Below are 14,587 nucleotides of genomic sequence, written 5' to 3'. Positions count from 1 at the left end.
TTGTAATGCCGAGACGCCTCGGGCAGCCGCCCAAGAAGAGCCCACCTTCCTAGTGGAATGGGCCTTAACCGAATTTGGTACCGGCAATCCAGCCGTAGAGTGAGCCTGCTGAATCGTATTACAGATCCAGCGAGCAACAGTCTGCTTCGAAGCAGGTGCGCCAATCTTATTGGCCGCATACAGGACAAACAGGGCCTCTGTTTTCCTAATTCTAGCCGTCCTGGCTACATAAATCTTTAAGGCCCTGACTACGTCCAGGGATCTGGAATCCTCCAGGTCACTTGTAGCCACAGGCACCACAATAGGTTGATTCACATGGAATGAAGAAACCACATTAGGCAAAAATTGCGGACGTGTCCTCAATTCAGCTCGATCCACATGAAAAATCAAGTAGGGGCTTTTGTGTGGCAAAGCCGCCAACTCTGATACTCGCCTTGCCGATGCCAAGGCCAACAACATGACCACCTTCCAAGTAAGAAATTTCAACTCAACCTTGTTAAGCGGTTCAAACCAGTGTGATTTTAGGAACTGCAACACCACGTTGAGGTCCCATGGTGCCACTGGAGGCACAAAAGGGGGCTGGATGTGCAGCACTCCCTTTACAAACGTCTGGACGAGAAGCCAATTCCTTCTGAAAGAAAATCGAGAGGGCCGAAATCTGAACCTTAACAGCGCCTAATTTCAGGCCCATATCCACTCCTGTTTGTAGGAAGTGGAGAAAACGACCCAGATGAAAATCTTCCGTAGGTGCATTCTTGGTCTCACACCAAGACACATACTTTTGCCAGATACGGTGATAATGCTTAACTGTCACCTCCTTCCTAGCCTTTATTAAAGTAGGGATGACCTCTTCCAGAATTCCTTTTTTTGCTAGGATTCGGCGTTCAACCGCCATGCCGTCAAACGTAACCGCGGTAAGTCTTGAAATACACAGGGCCCCTGTTGCAACAGATCTTCCCTCAGCGGAAGAGGCCAGGGATCTCCTGTGAGCATCTCTTGTAGATCTGAGTACCAGGCCCTTCGAGGCCAGTCTGGGACAACGAGTATCGTCTGTACTCTTCTTCGTCTTATGATCCTCAACACTTTTGTGATGAGAGGAAGAGGAGGAAACACGTAGACCAATTTGAACACCCACGGTGTTATCAGAGCGTCTACTGCTACTGCCTGAGGGTCCCGAGACCTGGCACAATACCTCCGAAGTTTTTTGTTGAGGCGTGACGCCATCATGTCTATTTGAGGAGTTCCCCAAAGACGTATTATGTCTGCAAAGACTTCTTGATGAAGTCCCCACTCTCCTGGATGGAGATCGTGTCTGCTGAGGAAGTCTGCTTCCCAGTTGTCCACTCCCGGAATGAAGACAGCCGACAGAGCGCTCACGTGATTTTCCGCCCAGCGAAGAATCCTGGTGGCTTCCGCCATCGCGACTCTGCTTCTTGTCCCGCCTTGGCGGTTCACATGAGCCACTGCTGTGACATTGTCTGACTGAATCAGAACCGGTAGGTTTCGAAGAAGACTCTCCGCTTGTCGAAGGCCGTTGTATATGGCCCTGAGTTCCAACACATTGATGTGTAGACATGACTCCTGGTCTGACCAAAGTCCCTGAAAATTTCTTCCTTGTGTGACTACTCCCCATCCTCGGAGGCTCGCGTCCGTGGTAACCAGGATCCAATCCTGAATTCCGAATCTGCGACCCTCCAGTAGGTGAGCACTTTGCAACCACCACAGGAGAGACACCCTGGCCCCTGGGGACAGAGTAATTTTTCGATGTAAGTGTAGATGGGACCCGGACCACTTGTCCAGAAGGTCCCATTGAAAAGTCCTTGCATGGAACCTTCCGAATGGAATGGCCTCGTAGGCCGCCACCATCTTTCCCAGAACTCGAGTGCACTGGTGAACAGACACCCTTTTCGGTTTCAGCAGGTCTCTGACCATGTTCTGGACGTCCTGGGCTTTCTCCATTGGAAGGAAGACCTTCATTTGTTCCGTATCCAGTATCATACCTAGGAACGGTAGTCGAGTTGTCGGAATTAACTGTGACTTCGGTAGATTTAGAATCCAACCGTGTTGCTGGAGCACTTTCAGAGAGAGCGCCACACTGCTCAGCAATTTCTCCCTTGATCTCGCTTTTATCAGGAGATCGTCCAAGTATGGGATAATTGTGACTCCATGCTTGCGCAGGACCACCATCATTTCCGCCATTATCTTGGTGAAAATCCTCGGGGCCGTGGAAAGTCCAAACGGCAACGTCTGAAATTGGTAATGACAATCCTGTACAGCGAATCTCAGGAATTCTTGATGGGGGGGGATATATGGGGACATGAAGGTACGCATCCTTTATGTCCAGAGACACCATAAACTCCCCCTCCTCCATATTGGCTATTATCGCTCTGAGCGATTCCATTTTGAATTTGAATCTTTTTATGTACAGGTTTAGGGAATTTCAGATTCAAGATCGGTTCGGTCAGACCTTCCGGTTTCGGGACCACAAAGAGGGTTGAGTAGTAACCTCTTCCCTGCTGGGTTCATGGGAACCCTGATTATCACTTGCTGTATACACAGCGTTTGAATTGCAGCTAACACTACATCCCGTTCCGACGTGGAAACTGGTAGGGCCGACTTGAAAAATCGGCGCGGGGGCACCTCTTCGAATTCCAGTTTGTAATCCTGGGAAACTATTTCTAACACCCAGGGATTCAGGTCTGAGCTGACCCAGACCTGGCTGAGAAGTCGAAGACGTGCGCCCACCGGTGCGGACTCCCTCAGGGGAGTCCCGGCGTCATGCTGTGGGTTTTGGAGTAGCCGGGGAGGACTTTTGTTCCTGGGCGCCTGCCGAAGCAGGTGCTCTTTTGCCTCTGCCCTTACCTCTGGCAAGGAAGGAGGATCCCCGCCCTCTTCTGGACTTGTGCGACCGAAAGGACTGCATCTGATAGGGTGGCATTTTCTTTTGCTGTTGGGGAATATATGGTAAAAAATTTGATTTACCTGCTGTAGCTGTGGAAACCAGGTCCGTCAGCCCATCCCCAAACAATACATCACCCTTATAGGGTAGTACTTCCATATGCTTTTTGGAATCCGCATCACCCGTCCATTGGCGAGTCCATAAGGATCGTCTCGCTGAGATCGACATGGCATTGGCCCTAGAAGCTAGCAATCCAATGTCTCTTTGAGCATCCCTCATAAATAAGACTGCGTCTTTTATATGAGCTAGAGTTAAGAATATAGTATCCTTATCCATATTTTCAAAATTATCTGTCAGCTCATCTGCCCAAGCTGCAACTGCGCTACACACCCATGCCGACGCAATCGTCGGTCGTAGTACAGCACCCGTATGAGAAAAAATACACTTTAAGGTAGTTTCTTGCCTGCGATCTGCAGGGTCCTTAAGGGCAGCTGTGTCAGGAGACGGTAGCGCCACCTTCTTGGACAAGCGCGTCAGTGCCTTGTCCACAGTGGGAGGTGATTCCCAAATCTCCCTGTCCTGTTTAGGGAAGGGGTATGCCATATAAATTCTTTTGGGGATCTGCGGCCTCTTCTCCGGAGTCTCCCAAGCTTTTATAAAGAATTCATTTAATTCATGAGATGTGGGAAAATTAATAATCTGTTTCTTTTCCTTAAACATGTGTACCCTTGTGTCGGGGACCGAGGGTTCATCCTCAATATGCAAGACATCCCTAATAGCCACAATCATACACTGAATGGTTTTAGTCACCCTAGGGTGCAATTTTACTTCGTCATAGTAGACACTGGAATCAGAGTCCGTGTCGGTAGTAGTGTCTTGTGTTAAGGGATGTTTTTGAGACCCCGACGGGCCCTGTGAATCGGTCCAATCCGAGGATTGACCCCCTGATGTTCCCCTTAATTCAGCCTTATCAAGCCTTTCATGTAAAGATGTCACACTTGCATTTAACCTATGCCACATGCTCATCCAATCCTGAGTCGGCACCAGCGACGGGGACACACCACTCATTTGCTCCACCTCCTCCTTGGAGAAGCCTTCCGCTTCAGACATGTCGACACACACTTACCGACACCCCACACACACAGGGGGTTACCTATAAGGGGACAAAACCCCAACCAGGCCCTTAGGGGAGACAGAGAGAGAGAAAGCCAGCACACACCCAGCGCCCAAACACTGGAATATATGACCAGATAGCGCTTTTATATATTTATGTTAATCTTCACTCACTGCGTCTCCTCTTTTTTTCCAGCCTGTGAGCTCAGCAGGGGAGAGAACAGGGAGCCAGCGTTTTCTCATGCAGCCTCTGTGGAGAAAATGGCGCTGGTTAGTGCCGAGGATCAAGCCCCGCCCACCCGACGGCGGGCTTCGGTCCCCTCATGATATTGTAAGAAAATGGCGGGGGTCCGTGGATTTACTGTCCCACAGCCTAATCCAACATATTTATGCCCAAATAGAGGTTTATTGCTGCCCAGGGCGCCCCCCCCTGCGCCCTGCACCGCCTCTTGTGTGTGTGTGTCTGGGAGCAATGGCGCGCAGCTTACCGCTGCGCGCTTACCTCATGAAGATCTGATGTCTTCTGCCGCCTGAAGTCTTTTCCTCAATACTCACCCGGCTTCTATCTTCGGCATCAGTGAGGAGGACGGCGGCGCGGCTCCGAGACGAACCCCAGGTGAGACCTGTGTTCCGACTCCCTCTGGAGCTAATGGTGTCCAGTAGCCTAGAAGCAGTGCCCAACCTTACAAGCCAGCTCTGCTTCTCTCTCCTCAGTCCCACGATGCAGGGAGCCTGTTGCCAACAGGACTCCCTGAAAATAAAAAACCTAACAAAATTCTTTAAAACAGCAAACTCTTGAGAGCTCACTGCTTTGTACCTTTTCTCCTCTGGGCACAGAATCTAACTGAGGTCTGGAGGAGGGGCATAGAGGGAGGAGCCAGTGCACATCCATAGTCAAAGTTTTTTTAGGTGCCCTATCTCCTGCGGAGCCCGTCTATACCCCATGGTCCTTACGGAGTCCCCAGCATCCTCTAGGACGTAAGAGAAATAGCATTTCATTCTTTAAACGCAGGGAAGGTTAGCGAGACTTTCTTATTGTCAGTGAAGTAAGCCTCCTCAACCTGCCCAGGTGTTGTATCAGCAATATTGAACACATCTCTAATGGCCTCTATCATAAACTGCACCCAGTTTGCAAGAGATGCCGCCCCCCCGCAGCACATTCCCATCACCGTCTGCCATGTCTGAATCGGTGTCCGTGTTATCCTGCATAATTTGGGCAAGGGCACGTTTTTGGGAGCGTACGTCAGGGGGCCCTGAGGTAAAAGAACCGGACAAAACAGCCATAGAGTTCAGTAAAACCTGAGTTGCAGACTTACCGTATATACTCGAGTATAAGCCGACTTTTTCAGCACATTTTTCTGTGCTGAAAAAGCCCCCCTCGGCTTATACTCGAGTCAATGGCTGCAGCAGACGCCGTGGGCTGTGTGGGCGTCCGCTGCAGCCGGCTCCAGGACAGACACTAGAGGTCATTATTGACCTCTAGTGTCTGTGCGCGTTGCTATGGGAGAGACGTCAGGACGTCTCTCCCATAGAGATGATCGGGTGCCGGGGAGCGGGCGGCCGCACGGAGCGGCGGCCGGACGGAGCGTGCGGCCGGATGGAGCGAGCGGACGGACGGAGCGGAGCAGCGCAGCAGCAGAAGAAGCGGTCGGGAAGCAGGAGCGGGGCAGTGGTAAGTATTGTTTTTGTGTGTGTTTGTGTGTTTGTAAGCGGCGACGGGGGCACTGCAACAGGGGGCAAAGAAAGAAGGGGGCACTGCAACAGGGGGCAAAGAAAGAAGGGGGCACTGCAACAGGGGGCAAAGAAAGAAGGGGGCACTGCAACAGGGGGCAAAGAAAGAAGGAGGCACAACTACTGGGGGCAATGAAAGGGGGCACAACTACTGGGGGCAATGAAAGGGGGCACAACTACTGGGGGCAAAGAAAGAGGGGCACAACTACTGGGGGCAAAGAAGGGGCATAACTACTGGGGGCAAAGCAACGGCAGCATGTTTTTATCTGGCACTGTGGGGGGATATCTGTTACTGGGGGTATATGTGGCACTGGGGGCACAACCCTAGCAACAAGCATTACCCCCTGGCAACAAGCATAACACCTACCGCATGAAACCCCTGGCAACGAGCATGACACCCTGAGCATGAACACCCCTGGCACCGTACATTTCCCACCCTAGGCTTATACTCGAGTCAGTCATTTTTCCCATTTTTTTGTGGTAAAATTAGGTATCTCGGCTTATATTCGGGTCGACTTATACTCGAGTATATACGGTATTTTGTGCAACTCTAGTAGAAATCTGAGAAATAATTTTTAAGAGAGGCTAACCACTCAGGCTTCCTTGCTGGGACCTGTTCTAACACAGTGCAATCCCGATTACATGGAATGGGATTATCCCGAGAGGACATATCCTCTGCAGCATATGACACAGAATCCCTGGACATAGCTTAATGGAGACCACAAACACTCCACACACACACACAGGGAAAGGCAGACAGAGTTTCCCCCCCAAGAATGCCAAGAGAGACACAGAGATTGGAGCCAACCCACACACAGCGCATTTTGGATAGATAATAGCCACTACCCAGCGCTGACTGTGTACCTTATTAGGTTACACAGTCTGTACACAGCCTCCCCCCCTTCTACAACCTCCTGGTACCGTACAAGATAGCTGGAGTTGATGAGGAAGGACAGCTCTCCCTCTCAGCGTCTCTGCAGGCAGGGAAAATGGCGCCGAACGCTCCTGGATCCGCTCTGAGAAGCTCCGCCCCCTTTCATAGCGCTGTTTCCCGCTCTGTTTGAATTATACTGGCCTGAGGTATGCGCTGGCAGTGATCCAGGGTCCCTGACAGGCTTGCCGACCAGTGTAGGGTGTAGGCGCTGGCTCAGGGCGCCCTCACAGCGCCACACTATGTACCGCTGAGCCCCGGAGCGCAGTTAGTATGGTGCTCCATACCCTGTTGCCACCATCTTCACACCGGCTCCCCGCTTGCTAGGGGGACCAGTGACTAACTCGCCACAAGTCTTCTGGCTCTGTAAGGGGGTGGCGGCATGCTGCCAGGGTGAGCGATCCCCTGTGGCGGCGATCGATCAATCCCCTCTGGAGCTCAGTGTCCTGGCAGCGGATAGTGGCTCAGACCCCTTAGGGCGGACACTACTCCACTCCTCCCCCCGCCTTTTGTCCCACGACCTGTAAAATAATAAAACCTAAAAAAAAAAACTTTTACTAGAGAAACTCTGGAGAGCTCCCCTAGCTGTGACCGGCTCCTCCGGGCACATTTTCTAAACTGAGTCTGGTAGGAGGGGCATAGAGGGAGGAGCCAGCCCACACTCTCAAACTCTTAAAGTGCCAATGACTCCTAGTGGATCCGTCTATACCCCGTGGTACTAATGTGGACCCCAGCATCCTCTAGGACGTAAGAGAAAACAGGTTCATGGATAAGAAAGGTGTTTCACCACATGTGAGGGCAATCATAAATCATACCTCCCAACATGACCCTCTCCAGGAGGGACACAATGCTCTGCTTCTGGACTTTTCTCTTAATGTATGATTGCCGGCACCCGTTTTGAACAGGTTAATGGATAAGAAAGGTGTTTCAGCATAGGTGCCGGCAATCATACACTGGGCGGGATGTACTAATGTACATCGCCGCCCATCGCCTCCCTGCGCCACGATGCTGATCGCATATGTACTAACATATGCGATCAGCATTGCGGAGGACAGCTCTTCCGATAAGAGCTGTCCTCCGCGATGCGCAGCGGCAGCCTGACTTCCGGGATTCGGCCCCAGAAGTCAGTCTGCGCATGCGCGGGGTGACGGGGGCGGCCGCAGGGCATGCTGGAAGGGATCCGATCGGATCCCTCACACAGTGCCGCGGAGAGAAGCCCATAGGGCGCTGTCCTGCCAGCCGGGGGTTAGTACATCAGGAAAATGCGGTAAACAGGGAGTTTACCGCATTTTCCGCTTAGTACATCCCGCCCACTAAGAGGGAAGTGCAGGAGCAGAGCATTCTGTCCCTCCTGGAGAGGGTCATGTCGGGAGGTATGAGAAAGTGTAGTGGATGGGAGACTAATGTTACTAAAATCTGAATAGGAATTTCCATGGAAACTTCCATGCTCGGCAAATCAAAGTGCAGCACAGCCAATTGTTACTTGGGTAGATTTTACATATTGATCATTATTTAGTACAGAGGTTCTCAAATGCAGACCTCAAGGCACCCCAATGTTCCAGGTTTTAAGCTTACCCATGCTTTGCCACAGGTGACTTGATTAGCACCTCAATTTGCTTCAACCATCTAACCACGGATATACCCAAAACCTGGACTGTTGGGGTGCATTGAGGACCTCAGATCTACGAACTTGTCTAAAAAGGAAAAAATGACCCAGCAAAACCACACGAGAATCACAGGCCACTACATGAAACATACCGTAACACAAGTGCACCTTAAAAATGTCAGGCTCCTAATGCTGTAGAGAGTCTGCACCGTGGCCGTAACTTATTCTCACTATCGTAACATTGTTATCTTTCCCGCGGAGTGATGTCCACTGCAGGCGGCGTCACAAATACGCGTCTCTACTATACTTGGGGACCACACTGAAATATCACGTTATCTCCTCTAGTCTTCGCTTCTCTACGATGGCGGCATTCTATTACATAGGCACACAGAATACGTCGCCATTTTTTTGTAGCTACTGTATGCGCGTGTGTGTCGCTGTGAGAGTGTGAGGCGGTGATTACGGATCTTACCGGCGTCTCCTTCCCTGCTAGGACTAATAACGCTACATGCTCCTTCCTCCTCCTTCTATCGTTGTCACTGTGTGCGCTGCCTGTCCCATGGGATCTCTCCGCTGTATGTACTACAATGTGTAGCACTCCGAGTCGACTCGAAACGTTGTTTTGTTAGATGCATCGCACGGGTTAGCTCGGGCTTTGGACATCTCGACTATGGCTTCTCAAATTCAGTTGTGTTTGCAAAACTAAATGGTTGCACACCTAAATATCAGTAACTTTAAATTGTTTTAGATTTATTAAAGCTGTACTCTGAACCAAGGGGGTAATTCCAAGTTGATCGCAGGAGGATTTTTGTTAGCAATTGGGCAAAACCATGTGCACTGCAGGGGAGGCAGATATAACATGTGCAGAGAGAGTTAGATTTGGGTGTGGTGTGTTCAATCTGCAATCTAATTTGCAGTGTAAAAATAAAGCAGCCAGTATTTACCCTGCACAGAAATAAAATAACCCACCCAAATCTAACTCTTTCTGCACGTTATATCTGCCTCCCCTGCAGTGCACATGGCTTTGCCCAATTGCTATCAAAAATCCTGCTGCGATCAACTTGGAATTACCCCCCAAGTGTGGATGGACATTTATTGGAAGCACGGGGGTGAGTAGGAGCCTAGAAGGATCAAACCCTTTCTCATACGTCCTAGAGGATGCTGGGGACTCCAAAAGAACCATGGGGTATAGACGGATCCGCAGGAGCTTGGGCACACTATAAAGACTTAAACTGGGTGTGTACTGGCTCCTCCCTCTATGCCCCTCCTCCAGACCTCAGTTAGACTTTGTGCCCAGGAGTGATGGGTCACACACTAGGGCAGCTCTACTGAGTTTCTCTGAAAGACTTTATGTTAGGTTTTTTATTTTCAGGGAGACCTGCTGGCTACAGGCTCCCTGCAGCGTGGGAGTGAGGGGTGAGAAGCAGGACCTACTTCTTCTTAGTTCAAAGGCTCTGCTTCTCGGCTACTGGACACAATTAGCTCCAGAGGGTTCGATCACTTGGTGCGCCTAGCTGCTTGTTCCCGGAGCCGCGCCGTTAATCCCCTCACAGAAGCCGGAAGAAAGAAGCCGGGTGAGTATTGGAAGAAAAGAAGACTTCAGTGACGGCAGAAGACTTCAGTAACGGAGGTAACAGATCGTGCTACACTCCATGCTCCCACACACCATCGTCTCTGGCAGGGTGCAGGGCGCTGGGGGGGAGCGCCCTGGGGGCATGTTGCTGAGGGTCTAGGAGCTGGCGGGGGGACATATTTAGGTGCCCGGGCACCGGGTATGTTCACCCCACCAGTGTGCCGCAGGGGGGAGCAACGGCGATAGTGCTGCGCTCCCTGCTCCCACACACACCATCGGCCTGCAGGGCGCTGGGGGGGGGAGCGCCCTGGGCAGTATATTTATATATATGTATCGTGTACTTCCCTGGCGGGGGGACATCCTTCGGTGCCTGCCCCGCCAGTACGCCGCGAAGGGGAGGGAGCAGCTGTGCTCCCCGCTCCCGCACGCCATCGGCCTGCAGGGCGCTGGGGGGGAGCGCCCTGGGCAGTATATATATATATATATATATATATATATATATTTGTGTTATGTACTTCACTGGCGGGGGGACATCCTTCGGTGCCCGCCCCGCCAGTACGCCGCGAACGGGCGGGAGCAGCAGCGGTAGCGCTGCGCTCCCTGCTCCCGTACACCAGAAGCCTGCAGGGCGCTGGGGGGGAGCGCCCTGGGCAGCATTTATTGAATGATCCCGCTGCGCTCCACGGCTCCCACACACCAACGGCTTCCGCGGGGGGTGGCGCCCTGGGCTGTGTTTATACCTATAGGGGTATATACAGGGGGTTACTCCCTGTATATAAGCCCCAGTTCAAGTTAGGGTTATATATTTATTTATATATTGAGCGGGCTTGAGCGTGTCGGGAAGGGGCGGAGCTTAAGCCCTCACTGAGGAGTCAGCGCCATTTTCCCCAGATCCCCGCCAGGACTTACTGGATAGTAAGATGGAGGGGGGGCACAGGGTTTTTAATGCTATATGGGTGCCATATAGCATTATGGTTTGATAATGGACGCATAATCACTTGTATTTCATAACTTCACTGTTTCCCTGTTTGTACCCACTATTGGTTAGTCGACAGGTGTGAGGGCTTTGACACAAGCTGCTGTGGGGATAACTGTCGGCTTCGCCGGCGTGGGCGTTTCTTGATTCGGAAAATTAAGTATTAGCAAATGGGTGTTTGTGTGCTTGGAACAGTAAACACGATAGGGGAGGTACAGTGGTTTGGGGATGCCCTGTCGGCATCAACGGTATTTCCTGGGTAAAAAAATTATCAGGCTGTTATGGCCTTGTACCTGTGTGTGTGTGTGTGTGTGTGTGTGTGTGTGTGTGTGTGTGTGTGTGTGTGTGTGTGTGTATGTATGTATGTATGTATGTATGTATGTATGTATATATATATATATATATATATATATATATATATATATATATATATATATATATTTATATGTATATGTGGGGCGAGTGTTATCAAAATTGTATTCGTATCCTTCCCTCAGACCCCTCGGGGTTCCAAGATTATTATTATTTTTTGCCCGCTTACTATTCCTTGCTGTCGAAATTTACTAAGTTTCTGTCGACCATAGCGTTCCTGGTAGATCCACATCTGGGGCATGTCAGTACATGGTCATACACATTCACAACACATTACTGTCACTAGGGACCTGACAGGTCTGGACAATCCACTTGCGTATAGGTTATATCTATATGTGTATATATGTAGATATAGGTTTATATATGCATGGTTAGGATATATGTGTTTTATTGTGTATTGCATGATGTATATCCATGAAGGCTGAAATAATGCTATTCTTCTCATGTGCTGGTCGCTCTGTTGATTAAGCTCTAGATTGGCCGTGACGAGTTGGTTTTCGATCCTCTCAAGGAGTCCGAATATTATTCTCTTCACAACGCGGAGAAAAAATTATAACAGTCAACTCCTGGTCGACGCAGAGCCCGGTCGAAAAGGATCGTACACAGGCAGCTAAGTAAAATTTTATTTCTATACGTGGACCTTATTTGCACTGTATGCACTTGAGGGAATGTTGTATTCGGGTAGGCATCCGATAGAATTACCCTACCCAGAGTGGGTAGGCTTGCCTATGTTGATTCTATCTTATAACATTACAGCAGACTGCCACGTGACAGCAGGAGGTGTGACCGGAAAAATGCTGAGGATGTCTCCGGGCAATCTCGGCGGATACCACTGGTAAGTCTAACTTCGTGAGTTAGCTTCCTTCACAATGGTTGGTGACGCATTCTTTTGTGGGATGCTGTCGTTTTAACCGGTTCGATACCGTTCTTTTCGATGCAGACAGTGGAAGGTGAAAAGGTAAGAGTTCTGCAGCCTTGTTGGGTTTGCAGTAGTGGATGTCGTTTTCTGTTTCCTCCACATCCACCACTTGTCACTGAGTCTATCGGGCTGGTCCCCACTCCGATGGGCACTCGTCTACTAAGTTTCAGTTGGTCCAGGAATAGACTAGGACCTATGGGTTTTTTATAGAATCCAAAGGGGAACATTCTGAGTTACGGTTGTTTCCCCTTACTGTTTTTCTAATAGTTCTTGCCGTTCCACTATGGAAGGGAAGATAGTACTCGATGCCATACAGAGGTGCGTCAGGTTCAGGACATTGTCCGGTTGTCTCTGTAAAAGGGGCACATCGTTGTTTCTCTCTGTTCTGCGACATGAGGATTGGCTGTGGTTTCCAACAACACAGATGTCGGAGGTGGGTTTCAGAGTTGCTAATGATCGGTTAAGGTTTGGTATTTTTCCATATGAAAAGAGGTCTGAGGATCCAAAGTTGGATCGGCTTTACTGTGACGCTTCATCAATGTGTTCCGTTACTAAACCGGTTGGGTGCGGCCTGAAAGGCCTTTTTTGGTGAGCGGGTCTAATGCTAGAGTGGCTTTCAAGAGACCAGTTGGAAATGTGGTCCGGGTCTCACCTGCACATGCACCTGAATATAATCATAACGGCCAGGACATCGTTCCTGTGGTGTCGGCTCGGTTCTCTCCCTCTAGAGGGATGAAGGTTCGGGTTCCAGGTGTAGATCCTCGTGTCCATGCATACAGATCTCCGCGACGGGGGAGCAGTACTTGCAAGGGACGTGTTTCCATGGGATAAGGTCAAGTTGGAAAGCTTGTCTGCTATAAGCTTTTTTGAATTAAGAGTTAGTTTCGACAACTGTATTCTTCGTGTTCTGTCCGTGTTAGTTCTGCTAGACGACTTGTCAGCAGTGGCGTAAGTATGCCGCTATGGCGGAGCTAGGAGAAGAGCGGCAATGGCAGAAGATGCACAGTTTTGCCATTGGGTGGAAAGTCTGGTAAATGCTATATTAGCAGTCTTCGTTCCGGGGGTGAACGACTGAGAACTAGATTTCATCTGCTGACGCGATCTCCATACTGGGAGAAATTCAGTCATCATCGAGTAGTTTTCACAGACGTTACAAGTCTTTGAGGAATGTTACAATTGGATTTGTTGACGTCTCACCTCAACGAGAGGCCTCAGGGATATTGTTCCAGGCCAAGGGTCGCTCAAGCTATGGCAGTGGACATCCTCGCGTCACCGTGGGTGTTTTTAGTCGGTCTATGTGGTCTCTCCGCTTTCACTTTTTCTGAAGGTGATAAACGGGAGATGAAAGAAGGTTCAGGCGATCCTCTTGGACCCGGTCTTGCCAAGGAGGGTTTGCTATCCAGTTTTTTTCATGTTTACTCACAGAGGATTCCTGCCCTCTTCCTCTACGTGAGGATCTGTTACGACAAGATCAGGGCGTGTTTCAAGACTTACCGCGGCTGCGTCTGACGTCGTGGTGGTTGATTGCCATATCCTAAGCTGAAAGGGTGTTCCCAGTGTAGTCATTTCCTCAATTCTTAAGACTAAGAAGAAGTAACGGCTAAGCTTTACCACCGTAGTTGGCGTAACTATGGTTTATGGTGTGTATCCAGGAAGGCCTATGGAAGACTTTCAGCTAGGTCATTCTTATCCATACTTTGCAAACCGGTGTGGATGCGAGCTTAAAGTTGGGCTCCATTTCTGTGCAGTGTAGCCTAATAATTTCTTTACAAATATTTCTCTCTTGGAAAGGGGTTGTGCTCTTGGCTTTGACATCCGGAAGGCGGGTGTCGGAAGTGGTGGTTTTGTCTCACAAGAGCCTTGTTTGATCTTGCATGTGGTTAGAGAGGACTTGAGAACTCGGTTAGTAGTTCTGCCAAGAGTGGTTTCTGGGTTTCGCAGAAATCGGTCTATTTTGATGCCGGTGGTTACTTAGGCATTAGCTGATTCAATTTCTCTCGATGTAGCCAGGGATTTGAATATTTTGGTCGCCAGTTGGGCTCATTTTGGAGAACCAGTGGTTCCGTTTGTCTGGTATGTTCCCAGCATGGTTTGGGTGACCGTGTTATGCAGTCTGTTACACGCTGGATCTGTGATGCTATTTGGCATGTTCCTTCTTCGGCTGGATTGCCGTCACCGAGGTCGGTGGAGGCCCATTCTGCTGGGAAGATGGGCTCTTCCTGGGCGGATGCCCGAGGAGTCTCGGCGGTTCAACTTTGCAGAGGGGATACTTGGTCGGGTTCAAACGCTTTTGCTATGCTCTACAAGTTTGATACCCTGGTTGAGGGGGACCTTTTGTTGGCTCAATCGGTGCTGCAGAGTCGTTCGCACTCTCCCGCCCGTTCTGGAGCTTTGGTATTGACCCCATGGTCCTTCTGGAGTCCCCAGCATCCTCTAGGACGTATGAGAAAATAGGATTTTGGTACCT

The 14,587-nt window shown here is 50.1% G+C and overlaps 1 protein-coding gene across 3 annotated transcripts in view; it reads right to left on the bottom strand.

Moving 5' to 3' along the window:
- FIGNL1 (fidgetin like 1) overlaps window positions 1–9,065 on the bottom strand; it is a 59,906-nt gene extending 50,841 nt beyond the window's left edge. The window contains exon 1 of one of the 3 annotated variants that reach the window (XM_063922627.1): window positions 8,753–9,065. The gene's annotated coding sequence lies outside the window, so the exon portion shown is untranslated. The other 2 variants (XM_063922626.1, XM_063922628.1) reach the window with 2 other exon arrangements.
- Window positions 9,066–14,587: the final 5,522 nt, after the last annotated feature.

The sequence above is a fragment of the Pseudophryne corroboree genome, chromosome 5 (genome assembly GCF_028390025.1).
Source record: "Pseudophryne corroboree isolate aPseCor3 chromosome 5, aPseCor3.hap2, whole genome shotgun sequence".
NCBI lineage: Eukaryota > Metazoa > Chordata > Amphibia > Anura > Myobatrachidae > Pseudophryne > Pseudophryne corroboree.
Note: the sequence above shows the minus strand (reverse complement) of the source record. Positions and strands in the feature narration are given on the sequence as shown.